At 38.3% G+C, this 20,762-nt stretch overlaps 1 long non-coding RNA gene across 1 annotated transcript; it reads right to left on the bottom strand.

Moving 5' to 3' along the window:
- Nucleotides 1-13,932: 13,932 nt before the first annotated feature.
- On the bottom strand, nt 13,933-16,654 carry LOC134137823 (uncharacterized). Its single transcript, XR_009957751.1, has 3 exons — nt 16,520-16,654; nt 15,582-15,618; nt 13,933-14,518 (listed from the first exon to the last, which is right to left on the bottom strand). It is a non-coding gene; the product is annotated as an uncharacterized LOC134137823 (long non-coding RNA).
- Between the last annotated feature and the right edge of the window lie 4,108 nt (nt 16,655-20,762).

The following is a 20,762-nucleotide window of genomic DNA, read 5'->3' on the forward strand; positions in this document are numbered from 1 at the left end:
GCAGAAGAGTATTCAGATTGCTATAGAGAATAGACGTCCCCTTTCAGCCTACTATGTTTGAGGAACTTTCTAGAAAATTTTACCTTTTGCTACATAGCAGTTTGATGGTATGGAGAGAGAAGACCAAGGATAGAAGGGGATTTGCAAACAAATACAGGATGTCAGACATTCTTTACAACCTTTGCAGGTATGAGTTTATCTCCTGGGAGACCTGGCACTCCACCACACCTTAAGGTGAACTTGGTCTCCCAAGCAGACAGGTTGTGAACATCATGAAAACCACAGGCGCAAAAACTCAAACTGCTGTATAAATGGGCTTTGCCATCATGAAATTGCTCATTTGCACATACCTAAATGCAGATTGTGAAAATTACATTTTGTCTCTCCAGGCTAAAAAAAATATATTTCTTCTTCTTTACTGATCACCAGATATCTCAGTTCTGTCCAAATGCATGACTGTGTTTTCCCATGCACTGGGAGGAAGCGGAGTGTCTCATTGCCCTACAGCTGTGACTCTCCCCACAGTGAATAGGTGATGACAGATGGGACATTGGTTTTGGAATTCACATGATTTCTAAAATCCCATGTGTTTGTTGGTGGGCATGGCACTGTTTATTCACATCATTTTACCCCCAGACTTTTTGTTCTGCTGGTTTATCTTAGGGCAGATAAAGACAATTACTATGTGGGTGTATATGCATATATGTATATGTACATTTGAAAAAGCTTAGATATTTCCTGCTCTTTTTCCATTCCTGCCTCCCAGTATAGTCCAGCCCAGCCCACCCCAGGGAAACACTTTTCATGCTGAGGGCATACATTGTGTGGGTACTGGCAAGTGCTCATGGGTCACACTAGGAGGGAGGCAGCAGCTGAGTCAGAAACACTGTGGTAGTGCTGGGCTGGGGCAGTCAGCAAAGAAACAGCAGAGAGACATTTCTTCTACTTTTGGCTGCTAATGAGCTTTCTGGTGGCAACGCCGTTCTCATCAGGCCTATTTGTTTTTACAGGCTGCCCTTTGTTGACTTTAGGCTTGTTTTCCTTGCCGTGCAATACAAATATTCTCAGGCGTTAAGCTTTCCTTGCCCTGGCTGTCTTCTTTTCATCTGGGACCATGTAGGAGCTAAATTTAAACTTGATTGATAGCGTTTAATCCAGAGAGGGTCAGCATGCTATTTTCCTGTTAAATGTTCTCTGGTCTGCTTCTTCTGTTTACAGCCATGTCTCTAAATACTGTAGTCAGTCCTACTTCCCAATGAAAACCCTGCTGCTTGCCTTGCCACAGTGGTTTAGATGCTCTTAATTACATGGAGCCTCATCGCTCTCTGTCTGCTCCTTGATGGAAAAGAACAACAGCTATGGGTCTTAAAACCAGATGATGCCATGACTTACATAGTCCCTCCATTATAATAGATAGCAGGCCTTGAATTCCACCATTGTGAACCACTAAACATGTCAATACGAAAGAAGTCCTGCTTGTGTTTTCGCTATCCTGGCAGTTCTTGAGAAACATCTTCCTTGAGTAACCACATGTTCAGCATAACCATATGAGTTATTTTTTGTAGCTCTGGAGACAGCAATCTTACTGTCTGTCTCAGTACTGGATGTAAGTAAAAGATTTCTCTCTGCCAGATGTCTGTGCAACCTTATACACATTATCTGCATTTATTTTGAGCATGAGAACTCTTGTTGACGTCAACTAACTATATACATGAGGTTTTACTGACTTTACCTGGGACAGTGACCTTATACCATCATTGTCTATATGGTAGAATTTTGACTTTCTTAGCAATAGAAGCAGAGAGATGGAGGGGTTTAAGGCCAGGGAAAAAAATGTGGGACATTTTGACTTAGTACTTTGCACATTTTGACTTTTTTTTGGACAGTGTACTCCCTTTTATTGAGGAGATGGTCTTCTATTTTTAAAAATAATTCCTCTAGTAGTAATGAAATATGCACACCCAGAGCTATGCACAAGGTAAAGGAAGAAAAAACCTGAACAGCTCTGTGAAGCTGGAGTTCTTTTTAACAGTTAAAAAAAAAACTTTAGATTTGCCTCTGTAGTCATGCCTTATTCTTCATGATTTATCTCAGGTTTCTTAAACCATTTCCTCACTGGCAGTGGTCTACTGATGCATGTGTATATAGTTAACTAAACTAATCAGTGTTCTGTGATATAGTCCATTGGGGTTAGAAATTAGATTTTATGAGTCGTTGACAAATCTGTCGTAAAAATGCATGTCTTGTCTCTGACACTGCTCTCAAGTAGCTGGTACTTTCTATTCAGACATCCTGTAGGAAAAAAATGTCATTAATATACAATATTTGGATATTAATAAAATTTATCATAGCAGAGAGCAAATTTCAGCCACTTTACAATCTAAAGTCTTGCCAGTTTCTAAAAAAATGATACATTTTTAAGCTGCTGCTGCAAGAGCTAAAGTGTATGTTCTCCTGCATAGCAGAGCACGTATGTACGTATGCACTTTCATGCCCTCTACGCCTTGCAGAAGGAGAGAACGTTTAACCAAGCATGTCTATTTCTTAATGCACGCTACTGGAGATCAGTAATGTTTAGCTACTAGGAAATGAATGGCAGCAGACTGACTATGTGTAAAAAAAGATACTGAAAGTATACTCAACTGAAAGTGGAAAGTTTGGAAACAGGACATTATTCTCCTGAGAAAAACAAAAACAACAAAAAATTCCTCCAAAACCTAACCAGAAAACATGAGGAAAGTGGAGAGGAAGAACTAGGGGCTAGTACTTGTTGAAGACCCTGTGAACTATTTAAAAATGGGAAAAGAATGGAAAAAGAAAAAGATAAGCAGATCTCTGCAGCTTACATATACAAGATGAGGGCTTCCTTTATCTAGTTTAGTCATATAAAAATTTGATGTCTATCATGGGTAGTGTTTTCATCTGTCTTTATCATCATGGGATACAGGAGTGGCCATAGGAATGGCTGTATCAGTTCAGAGCAAATGTCCCTCTTACTTGATCTTCTTTCTCCAACAGAGTCCATAAATGACTGATTCAGGATCAGCAAAAACAAGGCAGGCATATGTGCTTCTTCTTTCCTTAAGAACCCCCAGGCTTCCAAGTTTTTTCAGCTCAGAAGTCATCTTTTGGTGCCTGAGGTAGTGTATCTATTTAGTTACTTGTGTAACCACTAGTTCAGTGGTTCTTTCCTCCAAGTACTTGTCCAGTCTGACTATGAACCCAAAGAAATTGTTTTTCTTAGGTAAGAACAGCTATAAATTTACATTGCATACAGAATGATCTCCTTTTGCTTGCTCTGAACCTGCATCCTACCTGCTTCATGTGATGGTCCCTAGATCAAGTATTGGAAGAGACAGTGAAAGATTAATTCCAGACTATCATCTCAGGCTGCTTATGATTTTGTAGACCCCTATCATATCTCACTCAATTTTTCTTTTCCAGGCTGAAGACTTCTAAATCACTCAGTTGTTCCCTCGTAGATGTTTCTTGTCTTTGCTTCTCTTTGTTGCCCTTCTCCAGTTTGCATATATTATTTTCAAGACAAGGGCACCAGAACATGACATACTGATGAAAGTCATTTGTTCAACTTCTCTGAATGATCATCACTTAGTCCTACATATTCTTTATAGGGCATTTTGCTCCTCTTTGGTGTTCTAGAATAATATAGTCCTGGTTTTGATTCATTCATCTTTTTGTTTCTCACTCTTTTTTTTTTTTTTTTTTTTTTTTTTTGGCTTAATTACTTATGCTTTATATTTCCTATTCTAGAGCCTGTATTCCTTTATATCTTCTTTGTCTAAATGCAACTTCAGCTTTTTGAAGAGTGGCTTGTGTTTAATAAACCTTATTTTGCCATTTAATCATATCAGCTTCTCTTTACCCTTTTTCTAGGCTTATCTAACAGGTGACAGGTTGACAGGTAAGGAATCAATACTAAGATTTCAGCATTGCATCCTGCAGTATTATCCCTGTCACATTCTCAGCTTTTAACAAGCCTCCTTTTCCTCCTTTTTCCCTTCCCTTCCCTTCCCTTCCCTTCCCTTCCCTTCCCTTCCCTTCCCTTCCCTTCCCTTAACATAGCTCCAATATTGAAGCTGAGCATGACTGTGGTGGATTTTTTGATCTATGTTGTCCTGACAGATGTCAAATCTAAGCACATTACACTCTTGATACATGGAGAGGGCCAACAAGCCCCAGGGTGTTATTCTCCTGTCTTAGAACCAGACATGAAACTGCCTAACCTATCTTCTCTCTGACTAAAGAGAGATCCGTATGACTAGTTTAAATATTAGGCTGGATGGCTAATGGTTAGAGAGATATAGTTAGATTCATTTCACTGTCAATTAATACAATGCTACTTTCTCAATCATCTTGGAAAAACAGCAGTGTTGGCTAAAGAAAGACATTATAACACATTACCAGCAGTAGAAGCATGTGAAATAAAGGCTTTGATGGAGACAGTGGTTACTAAAGATTAGCTACAGAAGTCATTTGACAGCAATAGTTGATTTATATCAACTTCAGTCGATACAAATATCTGGACCTATTGGTGTTAAGTCTATATTGCAGAAGATATTTGCCTGTAGTATTTAATATTTTTCTCCCTCTTTCTACCTTCCTTTTAGCTCTGTAGCCTTTCCCTCACCAACATCCTGGATTTATTTGGATTATGAAAAAGTGTTTTAATGGTTTAGGAAAATTTAGTGAGGAATTACAGATTTCCTCAAATATATCCACCAGTAAGTGAGGAAGATGTTTGATAGGGGTATTTCTTACTCTCCCTTCCTTTTTGCTTACTGGAATGATCAAGGCTGATATGTAACCCCAAGATTGCTATTGTCAGTAGAGGAGAGGGAGATGTGTAACTGGAGGTAGTGAAGGAGCGGTCATTACTTTGGCACAAATTTGCTCATAAACTGGGGTAAGCTAATCGTGAAACCTCACCCTTGATTTACAAATACTAATTATCTCTAATGTTACATTTATAATTAATGCTTTATTCTCATTTCTTTGTTTATGCCTCTCCCTGGGGGAATAATTCATATTTTTATTGTCTTTCTCTTTAGAGAAGAGGCTAGGAACTGAAGTTTTAAAAATGCATGAAATCTTAATAGTCCCTTCCTATTCTATTTTAAATCAGTTGGGGTAAATGACCCACGGTAATGTTACCTTAAATCTTAGTAAGTGTAATATGGCTGTGGCTAAAGCAAAATTTTCTAGCTCGCCATTCTGAAGATCAGTGTTTCCTTTGTGCAAATTTCACAAGTGCAGAAGAAAATCCAAGTTTAGCATTGAAACTGAGTTGTACTCTGGCTTTGCAAATGTGCATTTCCAATAAAACAGTAACGTTGTGCAGAGGGGATTCTAGCAATAAGCAGCAGAATTTTGATTACTGGGTTTCTACCAGATACGCTGGTCTATTCAGCGGAACATAAGGCAACTTTTTAAATGAATAATGTTTATAAGAAGCATCACAACACCTGTATAACAGTCTATGTATAACATAGATAAAAGTGGGAAATTCAAAATGAAGACTCAGACCATGATACTGCATGGGCTTTGCTTTTCCAGAACAACTTACGCAGAGCAAACTCCTTTGAACAGCTTGCTGATAGTCTGTCAGCCCTCCTGTCTTTCAGTTGAAGGCCTGTGTGCATTGGGTCACAAGTTCCTGAGCTTCCAGAACCTATTCTAATAAAAAGCAGTTGTGCGGGTGCTCCATAATTCACAGCTTTCAGACTGTCCCCTTCTGTCCTGCTTAATGACTCTATTTAACATGGGCTTTGCCCAATTCGGTATTGCATAAGAATTATTCTTCCCCTCCCTTATCACTAGTGGCAATGACTAACCTACTATCAGTTTCAATGTTGTGTGGCTAAATGCGAAGTTACTGCAGGTCCTCAACACAGCTAGTCATGAACAACAAATAAATTCCTCTGCTACTGTGTGTATCAGCCTCTTCTGAGTTGTCATTTTGCCCAACCTTGCCAGCAACTAACTGCACAAGTAGCTTGAACTAAAACAGCACTGCCATAGCTAAGATAGTTCCTTTAGTGACTGGATCTGAAAGAAAGTATTTTGCAAAAATTTCTCTTTCACTGAATGAAAGACAAGGAGTCCTGTGCAGTCTCAAAAAGTCCAGAAGTTGCAAGTTTGGCCTTATAGCATTGGTTCTCTCAATTTTATTTGTAACGTTGGTTCTCTTAGTTTTATCCGAGGTAATAAAAGAGCAGAACAGTTAAAAAACTCACAACCAACAACAACAATCTGAATCTCTTTCAATTCACAGCAACTGCCTGAGGGACTGTCGTCTTGTCTATTACATGCTTTTCTTGTAAGCTGTTTCTGGTAAACTGTTTGCCTTAGAAGTGTTTGTCACTATTATCCGTATATTTACAGGGAATGCTATTATTTTGAATGCACAAAATGTCCCACTGAGACAGCCCTGTCAGAGGATGTGAGTTTGTTTAGACTAGATATACAAAAATGAGGGAAGACCTGATAGCAGTTTTCTAATATGTAAACAGTTATAAAGAAGATTGATTGATGTAATCAATACAAGTCCCTGATGATGTTCTGAAAAATATTCCTTGAGGATCTTTCAGTATGGCTATTTCTTGAGCTTACTTCCTGTGGTAGAGTACAATTGCCTGATTTTTTCCAATAGAAAAACCTCTAGCAAAAAAGCCCTATGTAAAAGTAGCCTGGTGGGTTGCTGAAGGATAAATACCTTTACAAGAATTTTTCTCTGGAGAAATTCTCTCTCTCTCTCTCTCTTTTTTTTTTTTTTTTTTTTTTTTTTTTTGGTGGCCCTGCTCAGTCATTCTGAAAGGCAAGTGGCCATTTTATACTCTTTGCTGCATGAACTTTCTGAAAAGTAAAGTCCAAACTGCGTACCATTCTTTCTTTAACTGCCCAATAGATTATATTTCTCTTTACTGTGTTACATGTATTGCCCTAGAACATCTGAGAAAAAATCAAAACCCATATAAATTCATGCAGCAATTTTCTGATAGGGGGGTGTAGGAAACTATATTAATATAAAGATGTAATAAAACATTGACTAACTTCATGAAAGTGCTACAGGTCTTTCTCTGTCATTCAACCCTTTTTCTCTATCCGGAGGCAAAAATATTATCACAATATAGTTTATTTCCTGAACCACTTCTGAAGATTAGTCCTAAAATATCAGTGTGATTAACATATATTTTGAAGTTAAAATCCAATTTGAGGAGAGTTCACTAAGACTTTATGTCCATAAATTCTGCATCAAGACAAAGGAGGACCTCAAAATTGCCACCAATGAAAATTTGTTTTTATTGATTGTTGATGAACAATGCTATTGCAAAGAAGAAAGATTTCTGGAGGTAGCTTATGAACTATTCTTTGTAAAAATAGTAGGTTATTGTCTTATCATCCTCTGTGCTGGTGATACCCTAGCTGTCTAGACTCCACTGGGCAAATGGAAGGGACCACACTAAACACTGTGAAGGATGTAGCAAGAGGAATAGAAAGAAGAAAGAAATGATGTTTGGGAAATCGAACCTATGAGAAAGTGTCAGAGGATGTGAGCTTATTTAGTCTAGAATGGACAAAAATGAGGGAGAACCTGATAGCAGTTTTCTAATATGTAAACAGTTATAAAGAAGACTGATTAATCGCTTACCATGTCCACTACTTTTAGGATAAGAAATAATCAGATTAATTTTAAGAAAAGGGGGGTTAAGTTAGATGTTAGAAAAAACCTATTCTTATTAAATAAACAGTGAAGTATTGGAACATGTAATCTAGGGAGGGCAAAGGGTTTCCTCCACTAGAGATTTTTGAAAGGAGGTAAGACAATCTCTTGTGCAGATTGTCCAGTAAATGTCATCTTACCTCAAAGTAAAGGGGGGGTAATAGACAATCCTCTATTGATAATCCTCTGTAGTTCTTTGCATTTTATATTTCTATGTTTTCAGAGCTGCTCAGCAAGCATTCCCACCTCCCTGGCCTACCTGAGACCTCCTGCTTTCCCCTCTGTGATCACCCCACAGAACCTTGCAACACCTGGGATGCGCAAAAAGACAGTGACAGCCAGGATAACCCTATTTCATCCTGGAAGGGTTTAGCTCTTCCTTGCAACCATCTACAAAAGACTGCCTGCCCAAGGTCCACAGGCATTTAATAAAATGTATGAGGATGCAAGACTGAGCCAGCTAGTCAGAACTTTATGGTAGTTTACAAAATTTACAAAAAGCAGACCCAAGATGAGAGCAAAGCCTATTTTCCTGTTATCCATCTTGAAAGTCTTCTTACAAATTACATTCAGCATCTGCTACTGAACAAACTTTGACCACATTTGTCCGACTAAATGGAATGATTTTTTGCTGTTTTTTCCAGCCTTCTGTCTAAAATGAAAGCCTATTTTTTTAATGTCTTCCACTTTCTATTGTCTTGTCAATCCTCTGTCTTCTCCTCACCCCCCACCCAAAAAACAGGTCCTGTGTGAAGAAGGAATCTCTTGTGCCTCTACTCACTGTGTAGCTAGAAAAAACTACAGTGGGAGCCAAGGAAATTATTTTGCTGTCTAGCTCTGCAGGTCAGTAAAGAAGAGGGTTCTTTAGGGTTGTGCTTTTTTCTTGTTACACTATCATCCTTTTATTAGCTTACTAATTCTGATCTGTTCTTTATTTACCAAAATCTGGAAAATCTGTAATGTTGCTCAAAAAGGGAAAAAAAAACTGTTGAAAAGAAGAAATTGTTTGCCACTAGTGCAGTTCCTTTCAATATCCTTCAACTATCTTCCCTGCTTACAGATCCCTGCTGACATCCCCGTCAGAGAAGTTCCTAATTTTCTGTGTGAATAGGCCTCTCTTACTCAGTATGAGACGTATTTTTTCATCACTATCTTTAACATCCACTTACCCATGCTTTCCTGGCTTGCAGCTATAAGGATCTCCCCAAAGGCTCTGCAGTTCCACAGTATGCCTGTAATACAGGGTACGTGAATGCCTTGTGAGAAAGAATGCAGGGAGGCCAACAAGCTCTGCTTAGTCAGTTCTCACCCTCCCATAGAGGGGAATAAAACTCCTAAATTGTTTCTTGTTCTCTAAAGTTGTCTTTACTCTTATAATTACAACTGCTTTGTTGAGCAATCAAGTACATGATTTCTAATAACTGCAGCAAACAGCCATTGCCCCAGTCTCTTCAAATTTGGTTTGGACCAAGCTGTGGGTTGCACGACTCCTCCTCCAATCATGATATACACTGGCTGTGCAATCAAATACCTGGTTCTCCTCTAAAAATGTAAAGTCCATAGTCTTTCTTTAAAGGCTGTCCAAATAAATTCTGTAGCTCTTTGCTGTTACATGCTCCCTTTAAGTTGTTTCCTCAGTTCAAAATTCTTATTGTGTTGGTGTATTACTGCCACCTCACCGTAGCTGAAAAAAAGTACTCTTGGTAAATATAAGCCATATATGGGAGGATGCACTCCCATATATGAAGATGGGCCCATCAAGCTGAAAAGCCTACAATTACCTATAACTGATCTATTTATCCTTAGCATTTGAGATTCCTGAACACTTTCTTTGTGGATATTTCTTCCCATATTATTCTCTGTTCTCTTGACCAACAACCTGTCAGTCTTCTCCACTTTACCACTATTCAGGACTCTCTCTGAAGCATCCTTACGCTGCATGACCTACTCCCTCCTTTCAGCAGTGTTCAGTTTATGGTAGGTCAGAGGTCTTTTCCTCTGAGTTTGACAGACCTTGTCATTCAAAATGGAACTGTTGACAGTTTGCCCAGAAACTGCTCACCTTAATCTACAGAAATGATCATTATGTAACTAGTGGTAAAAATTATACTCTATTTTTGTACTATGTATCCATATATTCTACTCACCTCCATTTCAATATTCTTCACGTCAAAGGCATTAGGCCCTCAACACATAAATTTGTCCATTCCAGAACATCCAGCATAACCAATACTTATCAGAACTGCAGATTAAACAGGCTTGCACTGTTTGGCTTACCTATAGAAATACTCTAGAGTCTCACTGGAAGAATGTTTGTGTTAACGTAAGAAAAGCTCCAAATCACAGAGGCTGTGATATTTGTCAGAAGTGAAAGAATGTGAATTAAAGAGATAGTTACTTTATCATCCATCAGCTTGGATCCACAACAAATAAAGTAGGCACTGAATTCTTTGCTTGTGTTCCCATTTGTACAAGAGAGACTTCAGACAATTTCACTAAGTCAGTCACAGCAAGAAAAAGCAAGTAGCATTGAGTTCATGTCCTGTGTAATGGGATCAGTTTGTGCATTTGTGCAATAACATCCTAAGAAAACATTTCTTCTATGAGAACTTCTGACCATAATCCTGTACTTGATATTCTGCTAAAAGTTGTTGGGGGCACCTCTTATGTATCTTCTTGGAAGTCTTTAGATGCTCTTTGCTGCCTCTGATGCTTGTTTACAACATGGTCACACACTCTAGGTGTTATGCTCTCTCCTTTATTAGCACTTTGAGCTGGATGAAAAGCAGGGATCTAACTCAGACTCTACAACTTGCCAGCTCCAATGTGCTAGTGGCTCTAGTAGTCTCTTGTAGTGGAGACTCCAAACAGGACTGTATCACCTGCAATGTTGACAGCTCCCCTTATAGAGAGAAAGAAGCCACAAAGGCAGTTATGTTGCCCATGCGTTTCTGGTGTGTAATGATGCTGGTGGAGATCGCCACTCACTTTCTGAAGACTGACACAGAATTTTCCAGGAAGATTAGACTGTTAGAATCATTTTCCTTTTACCAGCAGCTGTCCCAGGTAACCAGGCACAGACAGCAAAGCAAATATTTCGTCTAGATCAACCTTTCCTTCCAGGTTGTCCATTACAGTTCCCTTGCTTCACTGTCCCCACAGGCTCCTGCTCTCTGAAGGGCATGAACCCTTGCCTTGGACAAGCAATGCTCATAAGCTCAGAGGGTAAATCACTGAGTTCAGCCACCTGTGGAAAGCAACTTCTGCCTCCAGCTGCAGGCAGCAGTGCAAGTTTATCCAGATCATTAGGAGAACTGAGCTCCCTTTGCTCCTCCAGTGGGAAGCTGCAACCATCTTGTCAGGAAAGTGAAGAAAAAACAAGAGCTTTTCTTTCCCTTTCTCTCTAGTTTAAGTATCTTTACAGTACCAGAGTGGCTTCAGCAGAGATGAGGGGTGTGCAGTTTGCTCTGATGGTTGTCAGTGGCAAGAATCATATAAACTCTTTGGACCTTCAGGCCAAAGCTCAAAGCTCAAGGTAAAGCTCAAGTCCTCTAAGTGTGTGATTGTCATGTGGCTGGTTGATGAGCTGTGTTGGCTTGGACAAGCTTTACAAGTACACAGAGATGTGGTCATGTGAGAGCCTGATGCAACGACATGATGAGACTAGATGACGGGTTGTGAACTGGCAGGGAAGGTGCAGTGGGAGTCAGCTGAAATTTGGAGCCTAGTCAGAAGTGTCCATGGAGACCCACTCCACTAAGGCACGAGCTTGCTGCACATGGCAGAAGGAGCCCTGCTGCTACCTGCCCCACAGGCACAGGGAATTACAATGATCTGTTTTATACATCTGTGCATTAAAGACAGAACATAGCTGAGTGGATTGTCCATACAAAATACATTTGCTATTTCACTTTATTTCTTTCTAAAGCAGAATGCAAACTTACTAGATGAAGTTCAAAACGCAAGGCATCTCAGTCAGCATTTAGTCAAATATTTATCTGTTTCTTTAAGAGATACAAACGGGTAAAAATCTTAAGGTAGAGTGACACGACTCACTGCATGTATTGAAGTAGAAAGATGGAAACTACAAATTGCAAGTGATGTAGTATTGCATTTAAAAATAGAGTAGGGATCTCCTCTTAGCACTGAAAATTACAAAAATAATAAAAAACTAATTTCATTCTAAGGTATTTCATCATATTAAATGTTGAAATATAACTTTTTTATTGTGCCTTGTTTTGAATTCCTAACCCAGATAAAAATTCCAGTAACTGGTTTCACAAAGGCCTAAATAAGGCAGTGAGAACTGGAATCATTGTTTTTAATTGATAGTTTCACAAACAGATGGGCATGACTTTGAACTAAACCAATGGGAACATTAAGCATTGCCTTCTGGGAATATTAACCATGGAGATTATTAGCTGATCTCCAAGAACACAGCTCTGTGCCAGGTTCTATTTTGTCTGTGGATGCTTCTACACATAAATGCTGCATAAGTATGCTGGGCTATGGGCAAAACAATTTACTTTCCCACTCCCTTATTTAAAATTGCATTTAGTAGCTTGGATCAAGTGCTCTTTTATACTTACCTTGCTCCTTTTCTTGTAAAATCAGTTTTTAATATGGAGTTTGGAGAGGTATTTGGAGCATCAGAAGTACCTGATGCTTGGAAACCAATGTAGAAGAGGAACCTGGACTAGGCATATGTAGTGCTTTTTTGGTTTCCCCCTGTAGCTGAGATGACAGCTGGGATTTGTGCACCTAAGCAATGTCTAATGCAGGAATGCTCACTGGCAAAGTGCCATGCCACAGGCTACAGCATAAGATGTGGAGAATTGAAAGGAAGCAAACTATATTAAGATCTACAAGCTAAAATGTAAGGAAATAAATATTTGCCTGTCTTACACAAAATGCTTACAAAAACAAGTCTTAAACAAGAGGTTTTTTGGAAGTAGTCTCAGCAGCCTCAAATGGAATACTTCCAAAGAGCCTTTTTGGAAATAAGGAAGGGAAGATTTATTTAAAGGTGCCTGTAGGGGGAGATGGTTGCCCAGGAGATTGGCAGTAAACATTTCATCTCCGGGTTGCCAGCCCAAGCCAGCTCTCCTCACTAGTCGCCAAAAGCCTACTGTATTATTGTCATTAGGAGAGATCATGAATCATCTCAGAGTCTATGGAGACATAAGAATGTCTGATTCAATAACATATATAAATTATTTTCTTATAAGCCTTTTGGGAACTTCTGAAGTGTGCATAAACACACATATCTTTCTGAATGCTAGTCTAGTCTTTTATAGCAGTCTTTTTAATTCAAGAAATAAACTCATCAACTAATCAAAATTCATTCTTTCTCTTTCTTTCTCTCCCCTTTTGGCTCCTTTTTACTTTCTTTTTTCTTTTTTTTCGTTCTTCTTCTTCTTCCCTTCCTTTTCCTTCCCTTCCCTTCCCTTCCTCTCTCTTTCACTCTTCCTTTCCCTTTCTTCCTTCTTTCTTGCTTTCTCTTCATTTAGGGTAAATTATTTCAGTGGCTTGAGAAGACTCTTAAAGAAGACACAAAACTTTACAAGAAGTCTGTATCATCTGTTTTCTTTTAAAGTATAGAAGACCATTGGAATTTTGTAGAAAAATAAATTATCTTTGGGACCATTTTTTTCCTAGTAAACCAATAATAGACAAGGCACTAAACAAAATGTTTTGCAGCAGCCACTGTCTGAATTGTATTGTAGCAAGGCATAATATGCTAAAAAGCAACTTGATCAGATCTGACTCGGAGTGATGTCTTTCTTTAATCCACTGGCGAAGGGAACAAAGCTCAAATGTTTTTATGTAATAACAAACAGACAATAATATCCATAGTACTTCCCATTTAACTTATGGCAACCATTAATATCTGCTGTATGCATACCCAAGAAAAAGAGACATTTTCCCCATTTGGTGGGTTTCATCCTTTGAAACATGTCTCCTCCAAAAAGCAGATTTCAATTTCCTTTATGGACCACAAAATACACTGCTCTTATCCCCTCCCTCACTGTGGTTAGAAGATTATTTTTCAGTTGTGGTAAGTGCTTTGCACCATGTTTATCTGCATGTTGTTTGTTTTAAAGAGGAACATAGAACATGCTACTTTCAACATAGTCTTCTACCAAGGGAAAGGCTAATAAGCAAAAGATTGTACAGAAATAAAGTTTAATGAAAGTATTATCAACAACTATTCTGGCTGCATCAGAAAGTCTACAGGAGTCTCTGGACCAGGCTGAGGAGCTTCTACTGCAAGAAATGTGTGACTGTAGACACAAACGTAGTCCTGAGCAGTAGTGGAGTTTGTCTGCCTTTGGTTTTGTAGGTAGTGCTAGTAAAGCCACCTCACCTTCCAGAAACATTGTCCACATAAGGGAAATTTTCTGTATAGTTTCCCACCCCTTGCTTCTGTCAGTGGCCTTACAATTTTTCAGGACTGACATGCATAGCAGATTTCCACTGTCTTTTATATTGGCAAATTGACCTTGACAGCTGGTGAAAGTGTAAAGTCTCATGGAAAGTAACCCCATAACTCTAGAATTCTAGGGCTATGAGGGATCTTAATTTGTGCAATTTGTTTTTGTAATGACTCTACCATCGGTAATTTTAGTAACTCATAAATTTCAAAAGTAGTTGCAGGTATGTAACCTTGAATAAAACTTGGCCTTTTATTTTGGAGGACATCAGAGAGGGGATGGTGGAAGTAATTGTTTCCTAATGAGATGTAAAGGTTTGTCGTCTTCTTTTCTTCTCTGTCCTCTAAGGCAAAGAGAGAAAATAATATTAAATTCAATATTGAAATACATGTTAAAATTGTGTGTGTGTCTGTACACATGTATATTTTTCACATTACAAATTCAATATATTTTTGTTCCTGAATGAATATGTGTATGAATGGAGAACAAATATTTTAAGTCCTCTCTAAGTAAAGACTCATCAATTTGAGAAGGATGATGACTTTCATTCATTGTAGATTTGTTGTTAAAATCTAGTTAGCACAAAAATTGTATTAACAGTTAGATGGAAAGACCTAGAAGATTTTCAGTGAAAACAGCAAAGAAACAGATGTAATTTCTGATACTTCCAGTAGAACTCACTCATATTTCTTGTATATATGTAAAATATGTTTTCCTTGTTTCTTGTCATTTTTTGCTATGTATTTTCACTTTGCATTTGCAAAAGCAAATCTCTTTAAGATTTGAGCTTTTATTTTCTATCAGAACCATTGCAAATTTTGCAGCTGTGGTGATTCTGATCCCAAGTTAACTACAGTATCACTCCCTCACCTTCTGATTCATGACGAAATAAGAATAAAATCAATCTGTCTCATGGTCTTGTTGCCACACCCCTCTTACACATAAGTATTCTTTTTCTCAAATGGTTGTTAAAGGTATTCCAAACATATTTTTCTGTAAAATAATTTTTATTTCCTTTTCCAGAAAACCTTCCAGTTTTCAAAGTCATTTTTCACCCCTACCCATTCTGCCCTTGCTTAATTATTTTATCAGTGCAAAGAGCAATTAAAGAGACTCTTTGCCTTCTACAGTTGCCCATACATATATTGAACTAATACAGTATTATATTAGCAAGTTCTGCAAGCAGGTTGAGGGAAATGACTTTCCTCCTTCCCACTAGTAAGGCTACATCTGGAGGGCTGCATCCTGTTCTCGGCTCCCCAGTTCAAGAGAAACATGGACCTACTGGAGTGAGTCTAGTGGAGGCCACCAACTGGTCAGGCATTGGAGCACAGGATATCTGAGGACAGGCTGAGAGCACTGGCTCTGAGAAGGGTCAGGGGGATCCTATTGCTGTTTGAAACTACCTGATGGGAGGGTCCAGAAAAAACACAGCAAGCTCTTCTTGGATGATGCACAGCAGGACAACAGGCAATGGATGCACGTTGCAACAAGAAAAATTCCAGTTAGATATTAGGAAATTTTTTTTCACAATGAATATAGTCAAATTTTGGAATAAGTGCTCAGAGAGGCTATGAAATCTCCATTCTTGGAGATATTCAAAACTCCATTGGAAAAGGCAGAGAGACCGTTATGTGGATTTGGGCTCTAATTATTGGTATGGTAACATGGATTGTGCTATTGTTTTACCCCCGACTTTACTGTGGCTCAACCATTTTGATCAATACACAATGAATAATAGGATTCCTTACTGTCTTTATACCTCTTCTGCCTACCTGTCTCTTACTGTGTTTCAGCAATTGCACGTTAATACTAACGAGTTTGTGTTCCTGAACTTTGAAAAAAAGTAAATATAAATAATTACTACAACATGTATTTTGTTGGGTTGTTGTAGAGCCCAGATTGTGGCTTGATTGTGTGGGAATCATTGTGCTATGATTTCACCAAAAAGAAAAGTAATTAATAAATCAAAAAAAAAAAAAAAAAAAAAAAAATCTAGAAATTCAGCATGGAGGAAAAGTATACAAGTTTCAGGTTTAACCTGAATTTGTCCACAGTGGGTGAAAAAGAATAGAAAAGCAAAAGAAATCAGAACTTCTGCTATAAAGTAGAAGCATGTTCCCTGTCACAGTTTTCTGGTTGGTTTATCCCCGTTATAGAAAGAACCAAACCCTAGAAAAGTCAGGTTTTCAAATCTGGTTTGTCACTTCCAGCCTTCAGTAGGTAAAACACTTGTATCTTCAACATTTGCAATAGAATTTTAGTATAAAGAAACTGTGCATTCAAAAAAATAAACATAAGATCACAGTTAAAAGGAAAGTAAGGCAGGTGGTATGAGACATACCTCATCAATCTGCTGAGGTTTCCAACACCTACAAGGAACTATTGCATGAAACACAGACTAACAAAGTAGAGAATACCGAAGAAGGGATCAGGATGCAGCATAGATGTGAAAGCGTGACATTTGTTTCGCCAGTAAATACAGAATATCCTAATAAAAAAAAGTAATGTCAGAGAAAAATTAGTCCACTAGTCCACAGTATTTTGAACTTTATTTATCTAAATCATGCCATAGCTTTGACTTGAGAGGGAAGCTAAGGTTTTGCATATGCAACACTTGTCCTCAGAAGTTAAAATAATATGACTGAGGAAATGCTTTCTGTTACTTGACAATCTATAGATTGACATCAAAAATTTTTTAGGACTTTTAGAAAATTGCTTTTTTTACATCAGTGCTGGTTTGGGGGTTTTTGTGTGTTTTGGCCTGAATCCAGAACTGATGATACTGAGGTAAAATTGCTTTGTATATTAGACAACAATTATGTGTAGTGTAATTTCACCCTCTGTTTTTTTCAGAAGGTGAACTTGGCCCATTGAAAATGAAATCTGCTTGTCCATAACTGGGAAAGTTTTGGCTTTCATTACTTTTTGGCACATGGAACATTTTGCAATAAAATATTCCATTTAATTGAATAAAAAATTGGAGAGAGCCTGAACAGCAAGAATATGTCTATTTATGAATGAAGATTGATGGGAAACTAAGGGAGTAGGAAATTAAAGGGACATAAACTGGCAGAGTTGCTCTATGATATTTTTGAAAAGTAATGTTAATTAATTTACAGTTCAGTTCGTTTTGCCTGCATTGTATTTTTGCATATACTTGCATGTATATATTGGTACTTTGTATGAGCCCACAACAAAATGTCGGTTTTAAAACTGAACGAATGTAATTTCAGAGGCTCTATAACTCTGACAAAAGCCCATACTCAATAAAGCACTTTCACAAGTTCTTTTGTTTTAATTAAAAATGAACCAAATCAAACAGCCTATACAGCCTTTGTAGAAGCCTTTTTCAGGACAACTCCTACAGATATCAATGAAAGCCTTGACTGAATTAAGAAATATCTAGAGTTCAACCATAAGTTTTTCTACTCAAGCCTAGAACTTATTCATTTTTAGGGCCATTTCTAAGTTTAAAAAAAAGTGTATGTTTAACCTACAGATTCTTTTTAATACCTAGGTTCATGATAGAGCAGATTTAGGAAAGTTTGATGCTTAATCATGATATTTGTCACCATTAATGCTAAAACCAAACTCCATTCCCACCTTCTTTCTTTTGCTTCAGTTTGTATGAACTTGTACTGCTGCATCTCATTTCAGGCACCGTATTCAAACAAATTTACTTTCAATGTGAAGCTTAGCAGAGCTATATTGAACAGTGAATCCTGCGTGGTTTCAATGTATTGAGGTTTTCACCAGCTCTTCTTGCTAGTTAGCCCAAGGTCACTAACCAGCTTACAACAGGCATTTTGTAACATTTATCTCAGGTGTGGGTTGATTTTTAGTTGCCTTCAGCAGCCTTTGGTGTGAGGTTTCCATGGAAGGTTTGGCAGAAGCCCTGCACTTCCCTTAGGGAATGCTTACTGGGAGGAGGTGGCAGAGACATTGCTTACCTGCCCTGAAATGAGTGCTCGTCCTCCAGGGCAGAGGGATATAAAGAGAGCAGCTGTCTGTTCCAGACGCAACAAGTCATGCTCTAACACTTCACTAAGACAATCACACTGGCAACTTGATTTTCCAATAGTAGAGATTTGGGATACAATCTAGGTTTTATTTACACATAAAAGCCCAACTTGGAGCATAACCATTTAGGGTATCAGCTGAGACTTCATTGCTCAGGAAAAAGGTACATGACAATCAGCAGTCTGTAGTAGCCTATCAGCTACTACAGACACTGCATTAAGCTCAGTTACTGAATAATACCAGGTACTGTGGATGCTGACAGGCTAATGAAAACAAGAGGCTTGCAAACTATCTAGCCTAAAGAGATGTTCAGCTTTAGCTGAAAATGCCTGAAGGCAGGGAGATCTCCAATAGCAATGATGAGGATATTGCCAGCTATTTTTGCAGCATAATGATTAGTGTGCATATGTATGAAATGCATATATTAATCTATGCAGGTAATTAGAAAACATACGATACTATGTTTTAGAAGTTTCTTATACAGGGAAACTGGCTAGTAATCTTCTACATTCTAGTGGTAGGGTGGTTATAGCCATTGCTTGATGTTTGGCTAGTATTCTGCTGCCTCTCACACTGCCAAAATGAAGGAAACTTGAGTAATGAGTCTTGTATCAAATCAAATTTGTAGTAAAGGAGGAGGGGTCTTATGTCTCCAGTTAATGGGAGTGGTAGGCCTAGGAGAAAGAGTCATTTTCATCTTCTAGGAATACAGACACAATGCCAACGCCTGTTCTCAGAGACCGGCATTGTTTCCAGTACTGATTCTAATCAGAGGCCAATGCAGAGATTCCCTTGCTCATACGCAGCTTCTTTTATCCAAAAGGTCTCTTAAAAGAATTAATAGTGCCATATGGCATATACTTTCGGCATGGAGTCCTTGCCTACACAAAGGCACAGGTAGGGTGTACTTTTTTGATAGACCCTTTGCCTAAATGATCCTATAGCCCCCCTGGAGACACCTAATGTCACCATTACAGTGACATTAACAGTGTCTTAATTGGCAGTGGCAGCTACTTAGCTCTTTTTTGATCTTTGCTCTTTGCTGTAGGACTAACCTGCTAACTTTCCATGAGAAGAAAGGATGCCATACCATTCCCAAGAGCTCTCAAGAGTCTCAAGAGCACCATGAAGTGGAGACCTTTACCTGTATTATTTGCAATGAGTTTCAGTACAGTCTAGATGACCTCTCATACTTAAGGGTCCTGGGACAAACTTTCTGCTTCCCTCACACCCTTTCAGCAGCTTTGCAAGCAGGTGATTTACTGAAGTCACTAGAAAGCCTACCATAAGCAAGCCAGCTATGGGCACAGGGTATTTTCCCTCACTTGACTGGAGGAAGCAGATAGTAAGCGCTAAGAAAGAGTTAGAAGATACATGTGATGGTGTGATTGCCCTGCATGATGCTTAGTCATTTCTATTTCCAAATAGATGAATTAAATGTGATGTCAGGAGGACTGTATTTTATATTCCCTTTGTATAGGTAAGAATGACTACCTAAAATATAAAGCAGCAGTATTACACTTGGTATCTCCTGCTGAAACTGAAAATTAGGTTGTCCAATTTAAGGTATCCATTCTGGAATTTGGCAAAGATAACAAGGCTAATACCACTCTTGCCAAATCTGTGTCACAGAATACTCATGTGGCCAGCACCTTGGCAGATATATTATACACACCCTCTGTTTAGATAACTCTTTTCATACAAATATTGTAGAAGGACCTGGCTTTTACGTACAAAGTAATTGTGAACTGTACTTACTGCATGAGTTCAGCAAAATATTTCTGGAAAATTGTTCTCCTCTTCCCTGCTAATCAGTTATGATTGCATGGGATAGCCAGAGTATAGTGCAGATGGAAACAATCAGTACTCAGGAAAATACTCAGTTTCTATTAGGAGTAAAGGTTTTTTGTTTGTTTGTGTGTGTTTTGTTTGTTTGGTTGTTTTTTTTCCCCAAAGCTTACAGTTTGATTACTACTATTTTGATGTTTTCTCCCAATCCCTTGCAGGATAAAAATATCCTCCTAGAATATCTTGATTAGAATTTTGAGAGTATGGGTTTAAATTTAATAGAAATGTTAACTTTTTTAGAAAGTCCACATCTTGCCCAAGCTACAATGTAAATCGCCTTAGACTCCCAATATAGTTGATAGACTAAGAGATGCTCCTCCAAATGATGATTCACAGCTCCCACTTCAGGGTTCTGCTCAGAATCACCTGGCAATGACACCAAAATTGGGTGCGTAATGTTGGGCCAAGTGCATGTTTTCCTTTAGTTCTTCCTGATGACTAATAGACCAACTCATCAGAGATTTGCTAAGCTATCTATTTATTTTCTGAGAAAACAGCTAATATCCAGAGAAATGGCTTAGAGGTGTGCAAATAAAACAGGAAAGAAACGTTTCCAGCTGCTGCTTTATGCCTGATTCACTCTTGATTTGTGACAAGAAAAAATACTGCAAAGTTACCACAACACAGTTGCATAAATCTCCCTGACCACTGGTACTCCTTGTACCAAAAGGTTGTCTTCATCCTAACCCCCATGTAGGAAATTCCAGCAAAAGGCA

The sequence above is a fragment of the Rhea pennata genome, chromosome 3 (genome assembly GCF_028389875.1).
Source record: "Rhea pennata isolate bPtePen1 chromosome 3, bPtePen1.pri, whole genome shotgun sequence".
Taxonomy (NCBI): Eukaryota; Metazoa; Chordata; class Aves; order Rheiformes; family Rheidae; genus Rhea; species Rhea pennata.